This window comes from Schistosoma mansoni, chromosome W (assembly GCF_000237925.1).
Source record: "Schistosoma mansoni strain Puerto Rico chromosome W, complete genome".
NCBI classification, from domain to species: Eukaryota; Metazoa; Platyhelminthes; class Trematoda; order Strigeidida; family Schistosomatidae; genus Schistosoma; species Schistosoma mansoni.
The window spans coordinates 55847615-55863019 of record NC_031502.1 but is presented as its reverse complement, the minus strand read 5'-3'; the positions used below and the strand labels follow the sequence as shown (position 1 = coordinate 55863019).

Here is a 15405-nt window from a genome sequence, read left to right as displayed (position 1 = left end):
GAAATTTGCTTTTGAAGTGTATCTTATTTTTTAGGGTATTTTAATACCATCCTTGGTTTGGTACTTGTTATGTCTTATGGCTGAGTGGATGCCTCGTTAACGTATGACGTGATAAGTCCGCCAATCAGAGAGCAGTGAATTATCGATTCGAACAGTGACACACGGAAACCGTACGATCAGTCTTGAGTACTGCTTCTGCCTAGCCCAGTCAGTTAAGTCCAGAACAGCCTCTGCTGTATGAATCCTTATATTTCAAACACACTGAGTTTATAGACCAATCAAACAGACCACATCACACTACAAAATAGAAAATAACATGTGTACAAGAGTTAGCCAAACGTGGCTGTGAATAAGGGGAACAGTAATCACTAGACTGGGTATAACTCGGGAAGTGTAAATCGTATAACAATACTTTATTGTGTATTCAGGACTCAGTGGCCGAGTGGATAACGCGATGGCGTTTGAAGCGAAAGGTACTGGGTTCGAGTCCCAGAGTGAACATCAACAAGTCTGAGATGCAGGTACATCCATCTGACGAGTCCCAAATAGGACGAAACGAGAGTCCTGAATTCCACTGCTAGCCACTATCCATCTTTGCTTACAATAGTTTATAGTATTTTCGTAGTTGAAATCATGAGTCAACGGAAGCTAGACCACCATGGAAAACCTGGAAGCACTGGACGGCCGTTTCGTCCTATTATGGGACTCCTCAGCAGTGCGCATCCACGATCCCGCACTCGCGAGATTCAAACCCAGGACCTACCAGTCTCGCGCCAGAGCACTTAACCAATAGACTGATAGTTTATAGTTCTAAATAAAGCTCATGATAAGGGGAATATGAATATGAATAGTTCAGTTATTTAGCGATGATACGATAAAAATTATATGCATAATATTGGTCCATACATGGATCCCATAGTTACCATTCACTATTGTTATCGGGACATAACAGTGTAATGAACAAGACTATGAGTGGGGACAATCTCACTAACTTCTGACAACCATACAGCAAACCGTTAATTTGCAAAATAACAACCAATTGTTTCAATATTCACTGTTCCTTCTGTAAATATCAATCCATCTTCTCTAATTCCACTGTTCATGCATTTTCATGCCAATTGCGTTCCTGTTCGGTTCTTTCCTTATCGATCTTCTGCCAAAATACATTCTATGTCTGACCATCACTATATACTACTTATATGGATATAAGTAGACCACACTACAACTTGTACTTGTATTTCATTTCTATTCACATATGAAATAGTTTAACATTGTTTAAGTGAAGATCATGTGGTTCTAACTGAATTGATATTTTTTTAATAGAAAAGATTGATAACTTTTATAGTTTACTTAAATCAATCAACATTTTTGTTAATCCGAATATAAAGATTAAAAAAACAAAAAGAGAAAGAGATTAATTTCTCTATCACTGAAATTGATCTAGGTCCAATGATCAATTGTTGCATAACTTATATTATCTATGATTAGTTAAAATTGATGAAAGTAAATATGAAACATTTCTAAATAGTTTCAAATCAAGATGATAAAGGCAGTGTAGACCATAAACGTTGATGATCTATGTCGAATGATTGGAGACCTACTCGAGTTAGACGGCGACGGTGTAACGAATAAGCTAACTTCGAAGTCACACCTCCCAGTCAGCACCTTACGTGGATTGCCCCATCGACGTATCAAGGGACCGTGGATACTCTAGAGACTGTACAACACAAAGGACGTTATTACAGGAATATATTAGTTAAGGGAGATACAAGCGAAAGTAGAACCACTGCTGCATGCTCCAGTCCATGGCGTATGATTAACTGATGCGCATTGATTGTCCTTGACCTTGACGGGGATCGATGATCTGTTCGATATTTAGTGACCCAACTGCCAGATGATCTGACTAGGGTTCAGTGAAATTTCACTGACTTTGCAGCAGTTTCTCATAATCTGTCAGTTTCATTTGTTCTTCAGGTTATTTCACTTTGAAATAAGATTAGTTTTAGCAATAAATTCAAATAAGTTGATGTTGTGTCTTATGATTCACATTCATTATTCCCATGTTCCTAACATCTAATCATTTAGCTGTTCGTCGTGAGAATGCTTGTGAATTAAGGCTATATCGAGGCAATACACACAGTATGCACATATGCCAATTAGAGACTGACCAGTTGCAGTCCTAAAAATCAATGGGAAGATTCAAACAAGTAATACTAAGTGAATTTAGACCAAGACTCTGTTTAAAAGTAATATTTTAGAAAAGTAAATAGTAATGTTTATAGTTTATTTATGGATACCAGTCACCGGACTATCCTATATACAGGGAAATGTGGGTAGTGACCTTGTTCGGAAGAATAATAGTCGGCTCAACTTTAACGCGCAATGATCATGTGTACTTGAGACAGTATTGATCTATCCAACAAATCAGTCGGGTTACAGGATAACACATAGGTAATCTGGAAAGGTACATTTATCAGTAGTTCAGTCAACATCATAAATGATTGATCAACTACATTCCTAATTTTAAGATCAATACTTAATTAATTCATGAGCCAAGAAGCAATAGGTGAACTATAGTTTTAGCATTTTTGAAAAAAGTTCACTTTTGAAATTCTTGCTTTACTTTAGAAAAAGGGCTTAATTCAAAGTACCTTAATTCTTTGTCAAATACTTAATTAGCTAACCAATTAATTAATTTGAACCCAGGACCTATCAGTCTCGCGCGCGAGCGCGTGGATGTGCACTGCTGAGCAGTCCCACAGTGGAACGAAATGGCCGTCCAGTGCTTCCAGGTTTTCCTTGGTGGTCTATTTTCAATTGACTCATGAATTCAATTATAAAATAATTATAAATTTAGAATGTCAAGGATTTCAGAAAAATTTAACAATAACAAATTGACAGTAAAATAACTAACTAACTGACTGGTTGCAAGCAAAGTTGGGTGGTGGCTAACAGTGGAATCCAGTACGCGCGTTTCGTCCTATTTGGGACTCGTCAGCTGGATGTACCTGCATCTCACAGTTGATGTTCACTCTGGGACTCGAACCAAGTACCATTCGCTTCAAACGCCATCGCGTTATTTACTCAGCTACTGAGTCCTGATAGTCACTTGCTTGTGCAATGGGGTGAAGTTTAAATTCGCTTAATTGTTTGGATCTTCCCATCGATATGTTAGGACTGCAACTGGTCAGTCTCTTATTGTAATATGTGCATATTGTGCGTATTGCCTCGATATAGCCTAAACATCAATGGGAAGATTCAAACAAGTAATACTAAGTGAATTTAACTAACTGGTTGTTTTCATTTAGGTAGTTATTTCTAAAACTATACTACTTCATTGAATAATATTGCAAATCTAAGTTTCTAATGAGTCTTCTATAGGTAGTTGTACGTGGTAGTTAATCGGTTAGGCTAAATTCATATCCTAAATCGAAGCTGAATGTTCTTCTTATCTGTATTCATATGGCTGAGTTTTAACTTATTTAAATCACTGAGACATTGATCAAGGATAAGTTTAACAACCAATACAAAATGAAATTAACTTCACCCCTTTGCATAAGCTAGTGGATATCTAAACTAAGTAGCTAAGTGGATAATGCGATCGAGTTTAAAGCGAATGATACGGGGTTCAAGTCCCGGAGTGGATATTAACTATGGGATGCAGATACATGCAGCAGATGAGTACCAAAATAGGATAAAACGCGTATCCTGGATTACACTCCTACATTTGAAATAAATTAAGCCACTGAAATCCAAATTATCCAAAAATCTTGTCTAGACTCCTTCAGGTCGAGGTCAAAATTGTCAGATATTACGTTTAACAGTCAAATCAAATCTACAGTAAAAGTTTATCCAATCATGTTCAGAAGTTGATTTAGTTAAGTAGGTAAATATGAGTCAGTAAGGTGTGGAGAATGTGAAGACATTTCACAATGTAAAAGGTCGTATGTGTGTGTATGTGCATTTTAGAAATAGTTCAAATTTGGTGAACAAATTCAGTCTCTGTCTACTACTAAAAACACTAATTATTTCTAGTGTGGGGTTGTGGCGATTGTTAAGTTTTTGATTGAGATCATGAATCAATGAATGTTAGACCACCAACTGGAAGCACTGGATGGTTGTTTCGTTTTAGTAGAGGACTCCTTAGAAGTGCCCATCCACGATCGCGCACGCTGGATTCAAACCTAGGACCTTCGGTCTCATGCACGAACACCTAACCTCTAGACCACTGGGCCGGTATCGAACGATTTTGATGTCTAACTTCAACCAACTCACGAAATTGCTCAAATATCTTCCATTGTCTGAGATAGATACCTGTCTCTACTTGAGACGGATTAGCTCCACTAGTCACGGCTTCTTACTAGAACTCCGAGAATTTCCTCATGAAGCTAGTCACTAGTAAGCACATGGTAAGATTTTTCTGTGCTTACTTAACCAGTCAGCTAATGAGTTTCAAGTTTTTATGTATGAATCACTAATGACCAACTTCAAAGTGAACATTTCAAGGTTCCAATAAAGAGAAATATGGTCTATATTGGAGAATGACAGATTTCCACGGGTACTATTCAGTTAGTAATGAACACTTTCCATCATAAATTAACTAATGCAGAAAAAAATGGATGCTGTATTGAAACAAATTAATAGAATAATATAGCATGGAAGTCAATAGTGTACTCTTAATTCTTAAATCAAATTCCAAATACTACACGATAGCCTACAGGTAAGATTAATCAAATAATGGAGAAGATTTGTAGCTCAGGTGAATGATTTTGATAGAGTTTGTGCTAATGATGTCGTTCACAAGAACGATGAAAGCTCTATGATCAAACCATCTAGCTCATAGAACAAAACTTCATCAAGATTAATCAGCGATTTAATCTTCTCAGATTATCAATTATTCTCTAAATCATTATAAAGACTAAACTCTCCTTTAGCTATTCTAGGGTTACTGCCAGTTTCAAGCCCCGGGTAAACGAGGAGAGTTGAGCATGTGGTCAACAACTTCATCTCGTGGAAAACACTCACTTACCTACACAGGTCCTCGTCGTGGAGGAGAATAGGCCACACACCAGTATTCTCCATCCAACCCTGTCCCAAGCAGTTCTTTCCAGTTCATTCCAGTTGTTATTCATCCTTTTCATGTCTGCTTCTATTTCCTGGCGTAATGTGTTATTTGGCCTTCTTCTTTTCCGTTTCCCTTCCGAGTTACAAGTTAAGGCTTGCCTCGTTATGCAGTTTGGTGATTTCTTCAATGTATGTCCTATCCACTCCCAACATCTTTTCCTAATCTCCTCACTAGCTGGAAGCTGGTTTGTCCTCTCCCACAAACCGGCTTCCGCCTGTAGCTCTTCTAGAGTTACTGTAAGTCCCAAGCCCGGATAAAGGAGGAAGGTTGGGCATGGGGTTAGCGATCCCATCCCGTAGAAAAACTAACTCGCTAAAAAAAACCTTAACCAGAAAATATATTATAAAGATTACTTTAGACTGATATATATATATATATATATATATATATTCAGTTCGATAGCATTCGATCAGCACTAAGAAGGACTTGACATGCATGGCATTGATCACCACCCAGTGATCAATCAATTGTGATTACATCTCAGTCCTACAGGAGGTCAGTCGCGGCCCGAATAGCTCAATGGTAGCGTTTCTGACTGTGAAGCTAAGTGACACGGGATCGAATCTGTCAGGGAGCACCAGCTTCCACAAGATTACAGGTACACCTTGCTGATGAATGCCAAGTAGCACGAAACCCAGGTCCAGGGTTTCCTGTTGACCACCTCCAACCACCATCTTATATATAATCAGTTACTAATCGAAAACAGATTTATGTTGATTTATCATTAACCTAGAAAAATATTATAATCCAGTGAATAAAGAAAATTTTTTTTGTTGACCCAGATTTGGAAACAATAACAATCAGTATAAAACAATGAATTTTGGACATGAGTATCGACTTTTCTTTTCTTTTTTTACCGTTATTTCAACTAATGACATTATGTTATAAAAAAGATATTCAACTAGAACAAGTTAATATAAATCTATCTATTATATAATGTTATTATTGGAACCAATAATTGAATTGATTAGTCCATCTATTTTTATCTTACTTGCTTACTTACATACTTACGCCTGTTACCCCCAATGGAGCGTAGGCCACCGACCACCATTCTCAAACCCAATCTGTCCTACCCCTTCCTTCCTAGTTCTATCCAACTTTTGTTCATTCTTCTCGTGTCTGTCTCCATTTCTCGGTGTGATGTGTTCTTTGGTCTTCCTCTTCTTCTTTGACCTTCAGGATTCCATGTGAGTGCTTGCCATGTGACGCAGTTGAGTGATTTCGTCAATGTGTGTCCTATCCACTTCCAACACTTCTTCCTGATTTATCCCCCCCACTGGAATCTTGTTTGTTTTCTCCCGCAGCAGGTTGTTGCTGATCCATCATAGGAATTCCGTATGATATTGACTATCGTCTCAGGCACACCACAGTGTCGAAGAAGCTTCCATAGTGTCGTCCCGTACATGCTATCGAATGCTTTCTCATAGTCAATGAAATTGATATAGAGTGATGAATTCCATTCAATTGATTGTTAAACAATGATCCGTAGAGTTGAGATTTCGCCTGTACACGATCAATCCTTAAGGAATTCAGCCTGTTGGTCTCGAAGTTGGACATCTATGGAGTTCTTTGTAATCATGAAAAAGAAGGATTAAAGTGAATATAAACAAATCATAATTATATGGTCCAACGTTCAAAAATTAGTAATAATATGGATGAATTAATTGTTATGTAATAAACAAACTGATTTTCTAGTCTTCATTACCATATCAGTTGAGAAATAGTAACTCAATGAAGACAATGGTGGGCGGTGGAGCAATTTCGTGGATTGGTTGAAGTTAGACATTAACACCGTTGGATGCTATGTCAGTGGTCTAGAAGTTAGGCGTTCACGAGCGAGACCGATAGGTCCTGGGTTCGAATCCCACCTGTGTAATCGTGGATGAGCACCTCTGAGTTAGTTCTTAAATTAGGTCGTCTGTCGTTTGATCATTAGATATGCTAGAAAACATACTATTTCATTAATCCGCTCACTAGTATTCTCCATACAACTCTATCCTGGACAATCCTTCCAAGTTCTTTCCAGTTACTATTCATCCTTCCAATTACCGACACAGTGTGTTTTTCGACCCTTCACTTTTCCGTTTTCTTTCAGGATTCCAAGTTAGTGCTTGCTTAGTGATGAAATTTGATAAATTTTGTAGTGTATGCCCTATCCACTTCTAACGTCTTTTCCTCTTCAGGTGGAGTCTGGTTTGTTCTCTTCCATAGCAGGTTGTTACTGATAGTTTACGTCCAACGGACATTCAGTATCCTACGTAAACATTTGTTTATTTCTGATTGTATCTAATTTCTTTATCCTAACAGAAAATTAACAATGTGGATAAACTGTTTTCTTCTTTAAATTCACATAGTATTGTTTGTTTGAATCCTCCCATCGATGTGTTAGGACTGAAACTGGTCAGTCTCTAATTGGCATATTTGCATACTAAGCGTATTGCCTCGATATAACCTTAATTCACAAGCATTGTAAGCAAAGATGGACAGTGGCTAGCAATGGAATCCAGGACGCGCGTTTCATCCTATTCGAGACTCGTCAGTCTGATGTACCTGCATCTAAGAGTTGATGTTTACTCTAGGACTCGAACCCAGTACATTTCGCTTCAAACACCATCGCGTTATTCATCCAGCTACTGAGTCCTGACAGGAAGAAACGCTCATCCTGAATTTCACTGTTAGCCACTATTCATCTTTGCTTACAATGTTTTCTTTTTTGATTTTATTTTATTTAAACTATCCATTTATATGTAGATATTTTATTGTCTATTCCTATTGAATAAAGTGCTGTTTTTCTTTATATATTTACTAAATAATAATCAGTAGTATATTATTGTTTAAATCGATAGATCTTTCTGAGAAATATTGATCGAATATTAATTGATTATCAATTTTAAATGATGAAATATGATTGGTTAATAAATAAACAATAAATTTTGATTGATTACACTTGATTAATAAATGATAAGGTATAACATTATTAGTAGTAATATAAGTAATCAATAAAGTTATTGATCTTGTAGTTATTCACTTCATTGTAATAATTGGTATTGATCAAGAAGATGTATACGGAACTGTTAAGAAACTGACCTATTGATTAATCTTTCTATCTCCCTATCTATCCTATGGAATATGGTTACTAAGTTAAGCAACTGAATAGAGTACTGAACTAAATAAATATGCTTGAGCATTGTTTATAACTATTATTATTATCATAGTTGAAAGCGTGAGTCAATTGAAGCTAGACCACCAAGGAAAACTTGGAAGCACTGGACGGCCGCGCCAGAGCAAGTCCTGGGTTCGAATCTCGAGAGGCGAGGTCGTGGATGTGCAGTGCTGAGGAATCCCATAATAGGACGAAACGACCGCCCAGTGCTTCCAGGTTTTCCCTGATGGTCTAGCTTCCATTGACTCACGCTTTCAACTATCAAAATACTAAATCTCCACAAAAAACCCCTTCTGATTATTATTATCATTAATGGCTTTATTCAATGTTATATTTTTGGTACAATATAGAATTCTCAGCACAACGTATTTCAACAAGTTTCTTTTACAAAGAAAAAGGAAAGAAAAAGGCTCAAGAATACAGGTTATCGATTTCTAGGTCAACTCTAACAACCTCTTCGTCATACAGTATATTTTCTAAGTAAGGTATTACAGAACTTTTATACCTTGCATATATATATGCGACTTCATTGACTACGAGAAAACATTTGATAGTGTGGACAGGACAACACTATGGAGGCTTCTTCAACACTACGGCGTGCCTGAGAAGATTGTCAATATCATACGGAATTCCTATGATGGATTAAACTGCAAAATTGTGCATGGAGAACAGCTCACAGACTCGTTCGAAGTAAAGACCGGTGTTAGGCAAGCCTGCTTACTCTCACCATTTCTCTTTCTCCTGATGATCAACTGGATTATGAAGACGATAACATCTGGGGGAAGCACGGGATACAATGGACAGATGGGTTACAGCTGGAAATCTACACTTCGCAGATGATCTGGCTGTTCTATCGCACACGCAACAACAGTAGCGGCCTCAAAAGCATTAGGTCTCAATATACACAAAGAGAAAAGCAACATTCTCCGATACAACACAACATGCACCAATCAAATCACACTTGATGGAGAAGCTCTGGAGGATGTGAAAACATCTACATTTCTGGGCAGCATCATTGATGAACACAGTGGATTTGATGCAGATGTGAAGACGCGGATCGGCAAAGCAAGAGCAGCATATTTACAACTAAAGAACATCTGGAACTCAAAACAACTTCCAACCAACAATAAAGTCAGAATTTTCAATACAAATGTCAAAACAGTTCTAATGCATGTGGCGGAAATCTGGAGAACTACGATAGCCATCATCCGGAAAATACATGTGTTTATTAACAATCGTCTACGCCAAATACTTCGGATCCGTTGGTCAGACACTATCAGCAACAAGCTACTGTGGGAGAGAACAAACTAGATTCCAGTGGGAGAATAAATCAGGAAGAAGCACTGGAAGTGGATAGGACACACATTGAGGAAAGCACCAAACTGCGTCACAAGGCAATCCCTCACATGGAATCCTGAAGGTCAAAGGAGGAGAGGAAGATCAAAGAACATATTACGCTGAGAAATGGAGACAAACATGAGAAAATTGAATAACAATTGGATAGAACTAACAAGGAAGGGTCAGGACAGAGTGGGTTGGTGAATGCTGGTCGGTATCCTATGCTCCATTGAGGTTAACAGAAGTAAGTACTTATAAATCATTTAATCAAGTGTAATTATCCTTTTATTTTTGACAAACAGATTTTAGTAAAGTTGGATTCTAGCCAGAAGTCGAAACCAGGACAAATGTTTTGTCCTATTTGAGACTCATTGATTTATCACTTCATACTCAGTCAACAATTTAATAACCAACTGAATTATCAGCTCATTGGATAACATGTTGGCGTTTGAAGCGTAGGATACTTGGGTCGTCACTCACTGTGACTACCAATATTAGAATGCAGGCTTATCCAGTTCATAAGTTCCAGATAGGACGAAACTCGTGTTTTGGATTTTGTCTCCCAAATTTGGCTCCCTATTATACTTGTTGACTATAATCTTCAAGAATATGTAATATTCTTCATAATTACAGGCTTTTAACAGCGATCATTACGGTTTGAAGTAGATAATTAGATTGCGAACTAATCAGAATATGACGCCAAATTCATACACGTGAATAGCTATAAAGAATTATTAGATTATATCTGACAGTAGTTGATGATGAAAAATCTAGTAATTCATAGATAAAAGTTCATTACTTATGCTAAACTTGTACTATTTCAACGACCATGACCTACTTGTTAAACAATCAAGAAAAGTGTTTAGCTATAAAACAAGTAACAATGAAAAACTATGAAATTACTTACTTACTTACTTACTTACGCCTGTTACTCCCAATGGAGCATAGGACGCCGACCACCATTCTCAAACCTACTCTGTCCTACTCCTTCCTTTCTACTTCTATTCAACTTTTGTTCATTGTTTACATGTCTGTCCCCATTTCTCGGTGTAATGTGTTCTTTGGTCTTCCTCTTCTTCTTTGACCTTCAGGATTCCATGTGAGTGCTTGCCTTGTGACGCAGTTGGTTGATTTCCTTAAAGCGTGTCCTATCCACTTCCAACACTTCTTCTTGATTACTTCCTCTACTGGAATCTGGTTTCTGGCCAGCGGATCCGAAGTATCTTGCGTAGCAACTGTTAGTAAACACCTGTATCTTCTGGATGATGGTCTTCGTAGTTCTCCAGATTTCCGCCCCATACAGTAGAACTGCCTTGACATTTGTATTGAAAATTCTGACTTTGGTGTTGGTTGACAATTGTTTTGAGTTCCAGATTATGAAATTACAGTGAAATGATATAGATGATCAGTCAACCCTTACATATTAAGGGTCAATTTAATGATGTGAGTTAGGGATAGAACCCTATAGAATTCCTTCAACCGCTGATATCAGCTATAATGTTAAAGTTTCAGGTTAGGATTCAGAAGTTAGGCTAAAGTTATGAGTCAGGATTATGGTTGAGGTTTTTATCACGAATTAATATCAGCTATAACTCAGTAAAGCTTCCCCCCCCCATTTTATTAATAAACTTAACAAGTTTAAGTAGAGATGGATAGTGGCTAGCAGTGGAATCCAGGACGCGCGTTTCATTCTATTTGGGACTCGTCAGCTGAATATACCTGCATCTCAGAGTTGATGTTCACTCTGGGACTCAACCCAGTACCTTCGCTTCAAACTCCATCGCGTTATCCCCTCGGCCACTGAGTCCTGATAGTCACTTGCTTGTGCGATGGGGTGAAGTTTAAATTCATTTAGTATTGTTTGTTTGAATCCTCCCATCGATGTGTTAGGACTGCAACTGGTCAGTCTCTAATTGGCATATGTACATACTGTGCGTATTGCCTCTGTGTGGTATTGCCTTAATTCACAAGCACGGTAAGCAGAGATGGATAGTGGCTAGCAGTGGAATCCAGTTTGACGCGCGTTTCGTTCTATTTGGGACTCGTCAGCTTGATGTACCTTCATCTGAGAGTTGATGTTCACTCTGGGATTCGATTTACAGTCAGGAGTTAAAATGGTAGAATTTTATCGAACTGCTCAAGTACCCTTGACTCATATCAAATACTGTAACACAGTCTATATCAAAAGCAGGTATTTCTTGTAATTAAGCTTAAGTATCAATTCACATTCACTGCTTGGTTGCAAAAAATCGATTTTAAGCACTTTGGCAATTTTCATTTATATATAAATTATCTTTTATTGTGCTTTAATTTCAAGCACTACTAGTCTCCGAGGTACTATCTTACTTCTGATTGGCTTACTGGAAGGTCGTCAACATAGTATGCTTTTTAAAGAATTGTTTATCTCTATTACAATTTTATTACTTTTACATAAATAAACGGTCTTCCTACTGGTCGAAAAGTAGTTCAAGGTCACTTAGATTGTTTACTTCCACTAGGATTTATTTACTTATTTTCTTAAACTTACCGGTAATCACATGATGAGGAGGAGAAGGAGGAAAAACGAAAAAATATAAATCAGTTGACATAAATATGAACATATGCTATAATATAAACTGATATTTATAAACATGGATAGATACAATAAAGGAGAAAGTTTTTCCTAGTTGAAAGCGTAAGTCAATTGAAGCTAGACCACCAGGGAAAACCTGGAAGCACTAGACTGCCATTTCGTTAGTTTTCAGTTTAGTGCCTGATTTGAATACCAACCTGATATCTGATTACTACTACTACTACTACTATTACTACTACTACTACTACTACTATTACTACTACTACTACTACTACTACTACCATTATTGTTATTATTATTATTGTTAATGGCTTCATTCAATATCTGGATATATACAACTTATCAAATTTGAGGCATGTTTAAGAATACAGGCTATTGACTACTAGGTCAACTCTAACAACCTGTTCGTCACATAGTATATTTGCTAAGTAAGGTATTACAGAACTTTTATACCTTTGCTTCCGTGCATGGCTTTTAATGTATTCACATCGCGTTCTATCAGAAGATATACAAGGTGAAAGATATGAATGAAGTGGATGGTTAGTATCTGATAAAATAACACCTGTAAGGAGTTTTCAAGACATTAGATATCTATCCACAACCATATTAATAATGACCTCAAAAGATTCACCATACACCTTACTAACTGCCTTCAGCATTCTCCATAATACAGTAAAGTGTTTTCTCAAAAGCTCGGGAAGAAATAATGGAGAGTAGTGAAGAAGAATAATAGGTAATATGTAGGAATTGACAAATTGTAAGAGCAAGTGTCGAGTAATCACAAAAGAATGCAGCCTCATTATGTAGTAAGTCTGACGGAAAACTTTCTTCAATAACAGTAAAACATGAGAAGATGAAGAGAGATTTGAGGAGAAGGTAACACCAAGATAATTGATCTTCGACACTGTGTTTATCAAGGAGTTTCCAATGGCACAATCATAATGGGACTTCAACATTGTGGTTAGGTGCTATTCATATCTCAGACTAAAGTTAACATCTTGATATTTAGACGGATTAACGAAGAGACCATTGACAACAGACCACCACCACACCACCATACTTCCTATTAATCAACTCGAAGAATTTCAAAAATCAAAACCATTGAACAACTAAACTGGTATTGTTAATAATGATTAGAAGATTTAATGACACAAGTATAATATTGTGCTCACAATATTATAGGAAATTGTTTACAAGCCATAACATATTATAAGGAACTCATCAAAGATTGGAGTTTAGTGAGGATGCAAGCAGCTATATTGCTCATTTTCATAAAACATGTTGCTAGGAATATAATTTATGGACGACCTTTGAATGATGCTAGAGTGATCTTAAAAGTGTCTACCTAATAACTAGAACCAAATGAGGGTTATAAACTAGTGTGATGAAATCAAATCATGATTTACAGTTGATGATTAAGATTAGAAATTAGATTTAGGGTTTTCGTCACGAACTGACATCAGCTAATTATGACAAAACTCTATTTAGTCAAAAGGGATGTGTGAATTTCGCGGCAAAATCCAAGATCTGATTGGTTCGTCCATAAATGATAGTTTCGTTAATATTTTAACAAATTATGATTGATCGTCTATTGTTTTTATTGAACTAAAAAGTAATCTTGAATATTTCTCGGTTTATTGTTTCTTTCCTAGTGGAAAGCGTTAATCAATTGAAGCTAGACCACCATGGAAAGTCTAAAAGCACTGGACGGCCGTTTCGTCCTATTGTGGGATTCCTCAGCAGTGCGCATCCACGATCTCGCCTCGTGGGATTCGAACCCAGGACCTACCAGTCTTGCGCCAGAGCACTTGACCTCTAGACTACTGAGCCGGACATCCAATGGTGTTAATATCTAACTTTAACTGATCCACGAAGTTGAGCAACCGTTCATCGATTGTCTTCAGTGAGTTGATATCTCACAACAGACGTGATTTGAACTCCACTGGTCACTGCTTCCCACTAGAACTCCAGGATTTACCTCTCGAAATCAGTCACTAGTGAGCATATTATTATTATTATTATTATTAGGGGTTTTGTGGAGATTTAGTATTTTCATAGTTGAAATCATGAGCCAGTTGGAGCTAGACCACCATTGAAAACCTGGAAGCACTGGAAGGCCGTTTCGTCCTATTATGGGACTCCTCAGCTGTTCTAAGTCAAAATAAGATGATCTTAGGAAAATGACAATCTCTTTGATGTAGAGTGTGATAAATTATTATTGATTTCGTAAACAAATTTTTATCGTACTTATACGCATTTGAATCTGCAGCTATTAGGTTGATGAAATCGCATTATGTGTATTACAATAATGACCGATCATCGAAAATAAACATCATCCGCTTCTTCAGAATATTTAGAATTTATAAATAGCCATGGCTTAAAAACAACTCTCTAACTCAGTTAGGTAAATTCTTCAACATATGTGAACATCTATGAATCGAAGAATACGTGGTATAGTTGTAACAGAAATGTTCCTCATAGGATGCACATATGCCAATATAACAAATGGGAAGATACAAGTAAAATAACACCAAGTGAATTTAAACTTCACCCCATCGCACAACCAAGTGGCTATCAGGACTCAGTAACTAAGTGGATAACGCGATAGCGTTTGAAACGAACAGTACTAGGTTCGAGTCCCAGAGTGAACATCAACTCTGAGATATAAGTACATCCAGCTGATGAGTCCCAAATAGGACGAAAAATAATTTAACATAGAAACTAATATTAATTTGACAGTTTATTAAGTAATTGAAATCAATATATTGTAATATATAAAATCAATATTGATAGATAAATATAAATCATAACATGTGAATAAATGGTTACAAGTAAAATAGAGAATTTTGGCGATAAGAACAAAAACAAACAAATAAGTAGACTGAAATCATGAATGGGATCAATGTTAGATCATCAATGTAGAATGATTGAAGTTAGAGATTGACACCGTCAATGGTCAGGAGTTTGCGCGCGAGGTCGTAGACGTATACTGCTGAGGAATCCTATACTAGGACAAGACGTTCATTCGATAATTCAAGGTTTACAGTGATGATTGGAAATTGTTCGGTTCATGATTTCAATAATAAATAATTGCTAAAGTAGTGAATGGAAGTTAGTGTTCAAGCATAATGTATATGAGCCTGTTATCCATTAACTGGATTAGATGGTTACATAATATTAAAAAAGTGTAATGGAAACTAAATATGT

At 36.8% G+C, this 15405-nt stretch overlaps 2 non-coding genes across 2 annotated transcripts; both read left to right on the top strand.

Moving 5' to 3' along the window:
* Positions 1-432: 432 nt before the first annotated feature.
* Positions 433-499, top strand: Smp_tRNA_02206_Gln_TTG.1.1. The gene has a single exon. It is a non-coding gene (tRNA).
* Positions 500-3575: 3076 nt separating this feature from the next.
* On the top strand, positions 3576-3647 carry Smp_tRNA_02323_Pseudo_TTA.1.1. Its single transcript has one exon. It is a non-coding gene (tRNA).
* Positions 3648-15405: the final 11758 nt, after the last annotated feature.